A 9,374-nucleotide genomic window follows, 5' to 3' on the forward strand; every position below is an offset into this window, starting at 1 on the left:
AAATGGAACATGCGAAAGTGTCAAGTAACTTTGAGTCAATCTAGAATATTCCCTTGTCTGCTTTCTAATGGACACCAGCTTTGTGTGTCTACTCAATAGACATATTTTCATCTACAGTGAGGCACCACTGTCATTAATCTATTTGACAAATTAGTGTTTGAGTTGGCTAGGAGCCTTATGCTCATGGCCAAGAGCAACAACTTTATGATTACTGGATGAAAGTAAAGAGCAAACATGAGTACACAATATCAAAAGTTGCCCGCTAACTGTTCCACATTAAGATAACACAAAAGGGGGCAACTTATTGATCAACACTCAGTGCACACGCAGGCATTGCGCATGACTCATTGCTTGCATGTATATTATATTACATTACATAATATTTCCTCCGGAGGTTCTTTAATTCATTTTGTCAAGGTCAGTATCACACTAACAGATTAATTAAAATAACGATTAATGGATTTAATACAAACTGTTCCCCACACATTGTGCTGGCAAATAGATATTGCAACCTTTGCATTAGACCCTCTGTGCTCTCTGATGTTGCAATATCTATAAGGATTTGATCTATACAGTAGCATTTAGCAATTTACTGGTATTGTTTTGCCACTATGAAAACAAGTCATATAGTTAGCTGTAGCCAAATTCTGAGTCAAATTTCAAGTTACAGTAACAAGACAGGTTCTATCAGATGTATCAGGTAATGTGGATTATTTTATTAGCAACAGGTGCAACTTATTTCTGCTTCGACCTGTATATTTAGGGGTCTGCAACAAAACTAAATCATGCATATATTTGTTACATCACAATAACACACACACAATTTAGAGTTTAGTTCTATTTATTTAGTTAAATTTACTTAGAGAAAATAAATGTAGGTCCAGATTAAATTCAATGCATTATGTTTACATAAATTATGCTCACTGTATCCAAACATATGTTTAGCCATAAGTAGAATTAGTAGGAGCCATTATTTAGCATAATTTTCTCCAAATGAAAGGGAACAAAAAACACCTATTGGTATCACTAGCCTATTAAAACCACCTTTGTCTTTGCCTGTTTCTTTTATTCACATTCTAGCTGTATGGAAGATGCCCCCTAAAGTCAAACCATGTTACAGCAGCCCTCACCCCAAAAGACTGAACTGGTGATTCTTTGTGGAGGGTAATTTATCATGGAAAAAAAGCCTGGGCCACATCATTGTATTTACTTTGATGTTCAGCCAAGTACAAGGTCAGCATGGTTAACCTCTGAAAGTTAAAGGCTGGCCTACTGTGACAACTTAATGGATTCTAACCACACAAAATGTATTTTTGCCACATTTAGCCACCAGTATATTGTGTTACGCAGAATAAAATCCCGTTAGGTTCATTCCCACTCTTACAAAAACTGCATATTTTACTTTCATTATGTGTGATTACTGCAGGTACTTAAGGAGACTGAAGGAGTCTGAAGGACAACTGTCTGAAGTATTGTGGCAGTCAAGCTTATAACGTCCAGGCTAAAAAACGTGTAGTTGGAACATGTTGGACCGGCTCTACATGTTTATGGAGACACTAGTCTGACCAAAATCTGTTATTTTATCTGGTAATTGACCATTTAACCTCTGCCCTTATTGTGATAGACCAGTACCCTCAAGTAAGTTCCCTACACTTCAAGAATGTTCAGTAATGTTAATTTCCTCTTGACTGGAAAATTACACAACTGGAATTAACACACTGGCAGTACATTTCCTAAACTGCATGTCAGGGTGTTTACATGCGCACAAGTAACCGGCTTACAGTCAGCTTTGTAGAGTAAGCCGATTTCTTAATTGTCATGTAAACGAGAAACCTGGAGAACGTCGATTTCTCTGCCGTGTATACGCGTAACCGCGTTTCTAATTATGTTTTTAGAAAAACGCATGTGCCTGACAAAAGACATCACACTGGTCACACAAGGAACAGCTGGGTGGCCAGATGACAGTAGAGGTAGTTATACAGAGTAACATGTCCTCATATTTTAAATAATTCCATATGAATTTCAGCCTGAAATTGACACAAATTAGCCTCTAAAAGTCCACATACTTCAGCGCTGTGAGGAAGACCTCAACTTCATCTGTCTGTTTGCTTACCTGTCTTCTCTAGATCATCTCCTCCAACACACCGACCCATAAAATACAATCAATACACTCAAAATAAGCAAAGCAAAAATTTGATTTCTGATCTGCTGTGTGTATACACAGATTTACAGTAAACCAGTTACTGAGGTGCATGTAAACGTGTTCCCCGATTACCAGCATAACCTGTTAACTTAAGTGCATGTAGGCTCACTGATTTACTAGCAGACTGTATGAGAGGGTGATTACAAGCTGCTAACCATCAAGGTTATCTTTGTATAACTAATCCCTTTAATCACAGGAGTGTGTTTTCATATTTGGCGATACTGGGTGTCAAGAAACATAGCTGACTCCCATTTGTCTCAGAGTATCTGACCCTTTACAGAAGCCGTCTAAATACCAGTTCAACCATTTGCATTGCTCTGTTAAGAGAACAGTGAAGTCAGATGAAGAGCAGCACCTTAGTGTTACAGACGCCCGGTATTGCAGCTACGTGATCCCTTAGAAAAAACTCTCTCAGTATAAGTAACTATAGGAAAAAGGAAGAAAGGAACAAGCTCTGCTCGTTCCCTTGTAGTTAATCTCTTCAGGATTAAGTTGCAGCTTTTCGTAAATCCATTATTAATTTTGTGGTGAGATCTTAACTGCCTTCTGCTTTCAAACTCATAATTTACTGAATCGAGTTTTATCATTAAAACTGAAGAAATGGCGGGAAAATGATTTAATTTAAAATGATTTAAATCTTTTCGATTTACATTATTATTAAACAGCAACCGATATGTCGAACATCTTCCATGACCTATTTTACTCTACAACTATACTGCAAATTTCTTATCTTGTCTTATATAACCAGATAATTATAACTAGACTAAGTTTGGACTTAAGAGCAGCTGGTGCCCCCAGCTCCAGGTCCTTTAAGGTGCCACCAACCTGGTGCACATGTTGAGAAGAGCAGAGAATGAAACCTACATGTGTTCAAGTGGACTATTACTACTATGTAAACTAAAGAAAAATGCAAGATGGAAGTCTGAGTGCTCACCAAACGCATGTAAATGTATAGGTATAAATATGAGCCATTTCATCAATGACTTCATTTCAGTTTGTCTTATACTACTTACACCTCAATGAAATGTGAGAATGTTATCTGGCTTAAAGCAGAAATTAACCTCCAGGAACATAACATCATAAACACTCAGTTACTTTCTGATAGATAGATAGATGGCCCCTGTGATGCTAGGCAAATCAACAGCTGTGAAAACAGATCCCTGACGCTTCTTTGGCAGCACAAAGTAATAAAAGCTGTTGAAGATGAAGTATTCTGCATTACTGTGCTCACCTTTGTTCACATATTTATTTCTCCAATGCCTTAAAACTGTTAAGTAATACCTACTTAAAATGACTCATAAAATATGACCTGAGGACATTCTGGACTATTTGCCTGGTTTGACATATTTTTTAACTGATTGTAGCTATAATTTACATAATCAACATTTGAAATTACCCGTTTATTGAAATTATACTTCCTTATTCATACTATGATGACTAAAACTGCCTTAAATGCATGATAGTCTCCAAAGATGACAGCTTGGAGGCTGATGAAAAAAGCGTCATGTGGCAGATGCTACTATGGGGCATTCACTTTTGTACATTGCTTAGTGCAGTGCAATGTTTAACCACTCCAGCTCAAGATTAGGTGGGTAATAATGTTCACATTGGCAAACATCACTGATCACTGCCAATGCTCTCTCAAATCAAACTTTTGGGACCTGCTGTTCCATCTAAAGGATGGCATTCAGCCACGGAAAGATGTCATCTGAAGTCTTTGTGTGCTTTTAAGACAGCTGTATATTTTAACTGTTTTGAAGCACTATATAAATTAAGTTTCCTTGCTTGTTTTGTTTATAGACTCCTGGAAATTCAGAGGCACTACCAGTTAAGTTTTCCTCTGTTTTGGACAGGAGATACAGTCATGAGCACAGTGCTCTCAGAGGTCAGTGCACGGAAAGTTGAACATATTTGAACTTTTAGTGCAGTCCGCTGTCTATTGACAGCATTGGATCAAGGTTGTAGCCAGTTAAATAACCTGAATTCAACACAATGGAGAGTACGGCTATGAAAAGAAATGCTTTACTGTGATTTAATACATGCTCTCCATACTGTAAATACCAGAACCTTTACAGAGATTTTGGGACATTGTACATAGTCTCTGATGACTTGACAGCTGCTTCCACAGACAGAAGTCAGTGTGCCTGATTTCTGGCAACATCAAAAAAAATGCATCTCATTTTATCAGCTTAGAGTCTGGAAGTACTGGAAGTTTTTCTTTGTTTTTTCTTTACAAAAAAATGTTCAATAAATACATAAAGTAAATGAATGCATACAGATACGACCTAAACAGTATCATACTTGAACTGCTGCCAACTACACTTATTCAGCCTGGCGTGTTACAGGTCAGGCGTGTTAACAATGCTGTCAGTGTTGACGGAAACCCAGAGAAAGCCCCTGAGCCCTACCATGCGTTTTAACCACAAGGCTCATCACTCTCTGGCTCATAATGTGGGGAATTTAGGTGCCAACTATCGTGACTGCACTTTCTGTGTACGTGACTAATGATATGACATGACAGCAAGAAAAAAAAAAAGTGTATATATATATATATATATATATATATATGCGATTACGGTGATAGGACATCATTGAGCCAGTTGACCACACATTATGCTCAGTGAGAGCTAATTTAAAGGGCTTCACACAACATTATATACACACCATGACAAGCTGGCATCTTTATTTAACACCTATGGTTAACACATTCCTGATGCGGTTATTGCTTATTAGAGGACGGGAGCCAACTGGGCGTAGGCTCGCTAGCTAGCAGCGTTAATAGCTAGCGTTAACCGTAGCTACGAATGACATAGCGTTACTTGACGTTATCCCTGAGCTGCTTACGGTCCAAATGAACTAAAAATAATTATGTTATTTGCGTTAAGTCAATTCAGAAACATTCACACTTCACCCTGAAAAGTATTCATGACAATACAGGGCGACTCACATGCCGAACTAGTTAACAAACCATATATTTGACTGGGTGTGAACTCGTAATATAACAGCATCACTGCTTGCGGCCAAGTTGGACACATTCAACGGTTAATGTTAGCTGACAATGATAAGGCGTTAAATAAAAGAAGGACCGTTCACTCACCAGCGATTCCCTCAGTCCCAGTAGTAGCTGTGTTCTTCTGTGATGTATTTCTTCACACACTCGGGGTGCTACAAGGCGTTGTCAGAAAAAATGAAAACGAGAAGTCGACCCAAACTGAAAGCGAAAACTGTTGGGCAACAATACCGTTTAATATTAACGTAACCAGCCCCTGCTGCAGGGCGACTTCACCACACAGCCCCCGCCTACGATGTGGACGTTGGTGGCGGTTGTGGTCACAACAGGAATCTCGCTAGCTGGAGTCCGAGTGGGGAAACGGAGGTTAAAAAAATAAAAAATAATAATAATAAACGACGTTAAATCTTAAAAGAAATGTAATAGTGGTGGATAAATGTGTATAGTTGGCAAGGAGGAGGGGGGAGGGAGGGTCCCGTAATGGGCTTTTCTCGTCGTGATTTCCCCCCAAAAAGCCAGTCGGTAGCAAACGGGAGTCGTTGTTTGCGATCCGCACCGTTCGCACGTAAACGTTTGTTAGCCCACGACCACCAGGAGCTGGATCCCACCTCCTCCTCCCAGTCGGCTCAGTGTACACAGACCAATGCGGCTATTGCTGCCGGAGGTTTTGAGGACAGCGTGTACGTACGAGGGGGAGTGATGCTAGCATGAGAGGGAAGGAGGGAGGGGATGCTGCACATGGTCACGTAGCTGATCGCAAGTTGTCCTTAAAAATAATGGTTCAACTCTGAACCATCAATGGTTCCGTAACGGTGACGCCATGGAATCATTTCATAAGGAACCCCTTACATACAGTATATTAATCAATTCAAGAGTACTTTGGCAGCTGCAGCACATATCTAAATATGCAATATAAAACAGCAAGTATCAAAAGTACTGTAGTATCGTGACAAGAGAATACGCCTATATTTTATGTATGTACTAATTTACAATAACACATTTTACAAGAGAGACAGCCATTGGATTAAAAGAAGGAAATACCATTCGATATATATATCAAGATATAAATATCAAAATTCTGTTGTAGGTTGTATGGCGAGCTGTGAAGTGAAAATGTGGTATTAAGGAAAAATGTAGTTAAATGCTTGAAACAGTTGGTTATAGTTAAATACGTGCATTTTGCTGCTTTTTACAGTTATATCAAGATATAAATATCTAAATAGTGTAGTAGGTTACATAAAGAGCTGTATAGTGAAAGTATGGTGATGAGAATAGTACAAGTGTGGGATAATGTAAACCTATCACTTATTCTTTCTGAATGTCAGCCTTTATGTTCACAGTGGTTTTATTGCACATAATTATGCAAATAATGTACACTTATAGCAAATTATCTGCAAAGGATCATTTGTATTAAATTAAATGTTAAACAGTCTGTAGGCTGCTGTTACTCCGCTGCTGTTTTATCATTGCATCATTTTTATGTTTTTAGTTTTATTTCAAAAGGCATTGACCCTTTATGTATTTTACTTCAATATTATATAACATATTATGTTTTTAACCTTTTTATTTTAAAAACAGTGGAGGGGAGAAGCACTCAGATCTTTAAGTAAAAGTTGTAGTGCCACTGTATAAAAATACCACATTACACATAAGAGTCTCGCATTCAAAATTCTTGCCATAATCATTCCTCCTGCTCATACTGACCATTAGAAGATCCCTTCATAATGCATTTACAATGTAAGTGATGGCAGCCAAAATCCACAAGCCTCCTTCTGTGCAAAAATGTATTTAAAAGTTTATCTGAAGCTAATATGAAGCTTCAAATCCAAATGAGTCAAATCAAGTAGATATCTTTCAACATTACAGTCCCTTTAGTGCCAAAGTCTCTCTTTTTGTTACTATATTTCCACCGCAGCTCAACAGGGAAACACAAAGAGGGAATTTGATGCTAAAAAGACTGTAAATGTGGCAGATATCCACTTGATATGACTAACTCTCATATCTCTTGATATGACTATGACTAACTAATATAAGCTTCTGATTTTAAATTAATTTTGAAAAAAAATGACTGTGTGGGCACACTGTGGATTTTGGCCCCCATCGCTTACTTTGAAAAGAGATCTTTTAATAGCCAGAATAAACAGGAGGAATGATTACAGTAAGGAAAACCTTAAATCAATGCAATTAAACCAGCTGTCAAATAAATGTAGTGGATATATTTATAATATTGCTCTCTAAAATTTAGTGGAGTGTACAGTAGCATAAAATTTAAGTAATCAAGTAAAGTACAAGTACCTCAAAACTGAGCAAGTGTAGTTGCTTTCCATCACTAAGAAGAAGGGTTAGCACTTTCTCATTAAGTATCCTTCATTGAGGGTTTACTAGTGGTTTATAAATCATGTGTTATTAGTCAGTGGTACCAAAGACGGATGTGATGATAAACACTGAGTTACTGACAGTATTCAAATCAAATCAAATACCACAAGACATAAGGAATCACCCTCAGTTTTAACCTGAACCTTTATTTATAAGGGTAGCTGTTGCAATAGCAGCAAGCAATGTTTATTCATGTCTGCATGCTGTAGTGAACTCTATGCTGTTAGTCTTTCTCAATGACAATGATGGTGATGATGTGGTGGTGATTGTAGCCTGTTTCAGTAATGGGTGGATACAGCTGAGAAAGAAAGTCATTCATACCGGTAATATCTCAAAATTGGGTCCATTAAATATTTTTAGACTTCAGGGCTGTTTTAGGGCTATTTTTCTGATGTGATTTTGTCGATTACTGCACAATAGAGGCAGTGTCTCTGTAATATTACCTGTACGGCTGATTAGTTCTGAAACACAAGTAAGCATATCATATGTGAAATGTATTTCTTTGGATGGAATTAAGAAAGCATATAATGCTAAGATAAACAATATAGACAGAAATTGACTCCATCATGCTACCAGTTTGAGATTGAAGGCAGATTGACAGTTTGACGTTTGCCATTCACCCATACCTCACTTGGCAATTTTCCTAGACGAGGGGCATAAAGTAACACACGAAAAAGAAAAAAATATAGATTTCTTCCCAAAAACTTCAAGGTGACCTCACGGAGTCAATAGCAAAATATTATACAACATGGATCATCAATTATTGTTTTATATGGTTTTATATGGCCTTAATGCCTAACAAAAAGATTCTGCTACATTTTTTAAGTATTTCAGGCACACTTTCTAATGTGTTCATTTATGATCTAAATCGTGTAAACAGCTGTCATACGCAGCCCATTCCATAACAATGTCTTTGCTTATAAATATATTAGTATTGCTTTTTTTTCATATTTCATAACTTGCTAATAGTCAAACATCTTTGTAATGAGTCGTGAGGGGCTGATCCAATATATTATGGACAATTCTGACATTGAGCTCAATTACACTTGAGAGCCACAGTCAGCTCTCAACTTACTGCCTGCTTTGATGTGTACTGCCGTTGCAAAGAGGGATATTGTATGTCAGGACACATTTCTCCCCCGTTTGTGATGTGGTGGTTAAGAACCAGGTTACAACCTAGATTCGAGCCATCCATTGAGTCCAAACTAACCAGAGCATGTAAACATAAAATCAAGTTACTGTATGTGAGCATTGAAAGACTCTGGAGTAAGTAAAGATGCCTGGTCCATGCAGAATTTCATACATGTGCAGACTGAATTTCAATTTTCAGATCACAGGTTAGAAGATTTCCACCAACACACAGAAAGATGAGAGCGGAAAGCTCACCTCTGATGGTTCAAGCAGCTTCTTACTTCACTGTACAAGCTATGCATGTAGAACTGAAGTGAAATTATATGCTGGTTGGCTCATCAGAAAACCCACGCATTTTATTAAAAACGTCTCTCACCATAACAGACCTGTATCTGCTCTGAAATTTATTCCAAATGTTTTAAATGATACATATGAAACAGTTAAGAGGAGCCTTTGTTATGTGGACATAGCCTATTTGGGTACATTTTCTTGTCTGTTCTCACACATCTCATTAAATCATGAATTTTTATACTTTGATAACTAGACTGAGTTACCATGATCACTGAACAAATGTGGGGGACGATACAGAGGCCTGGAAGACATCTAGAATTTCTACATTTCATGTCTTACAACCTCATCTCTCACATGATACGT

The 9,374-nt window shown here is 37.7% G+C and overlaps 1 protein-coding gene across 4 annotated transcripts in view; it reads right to left on the reverse strand.

The window, feature by feature from the left end:
• Nucleotides 1-5,928, reverse strand: part of rnf24 (ring finger protein 24) — a 37,129-nt gene extending 31,201 nt beyond the window's left edge. For 2 of the 4 annotated variants that reach the window (XM_067584792.1, XM_067584790.1), the window contains exon 1: nt 5,301-5,927. The gene's annotated coding sequence lies outside the window, so the exon portion shown is untranslated. Of the gene's footprint in view, nt 1-5,300 lie in introns of all 4 variants that reach the window. The other 2 variants (XM_067584787.1, XM_067584788.1) reach the window with 2 other exon arrangements.
• Nucleotides 5,929-9,374: the final 3,446 nt, after the last annotated feature.

The sequence above is a fragment of the Thunnus thynnus genome, chromosome 3 (assembly GCF_963924715.1).
Source record: "Thunnus thynnus chromosome 3, fThuThy2.1, whole genome shotgun sequence".
NCBI lineage: Eukaryota > Metazoa > Chordata > Actinopteri > Scombriformes > Scombridae > Thunnus > Thunnus thynnus.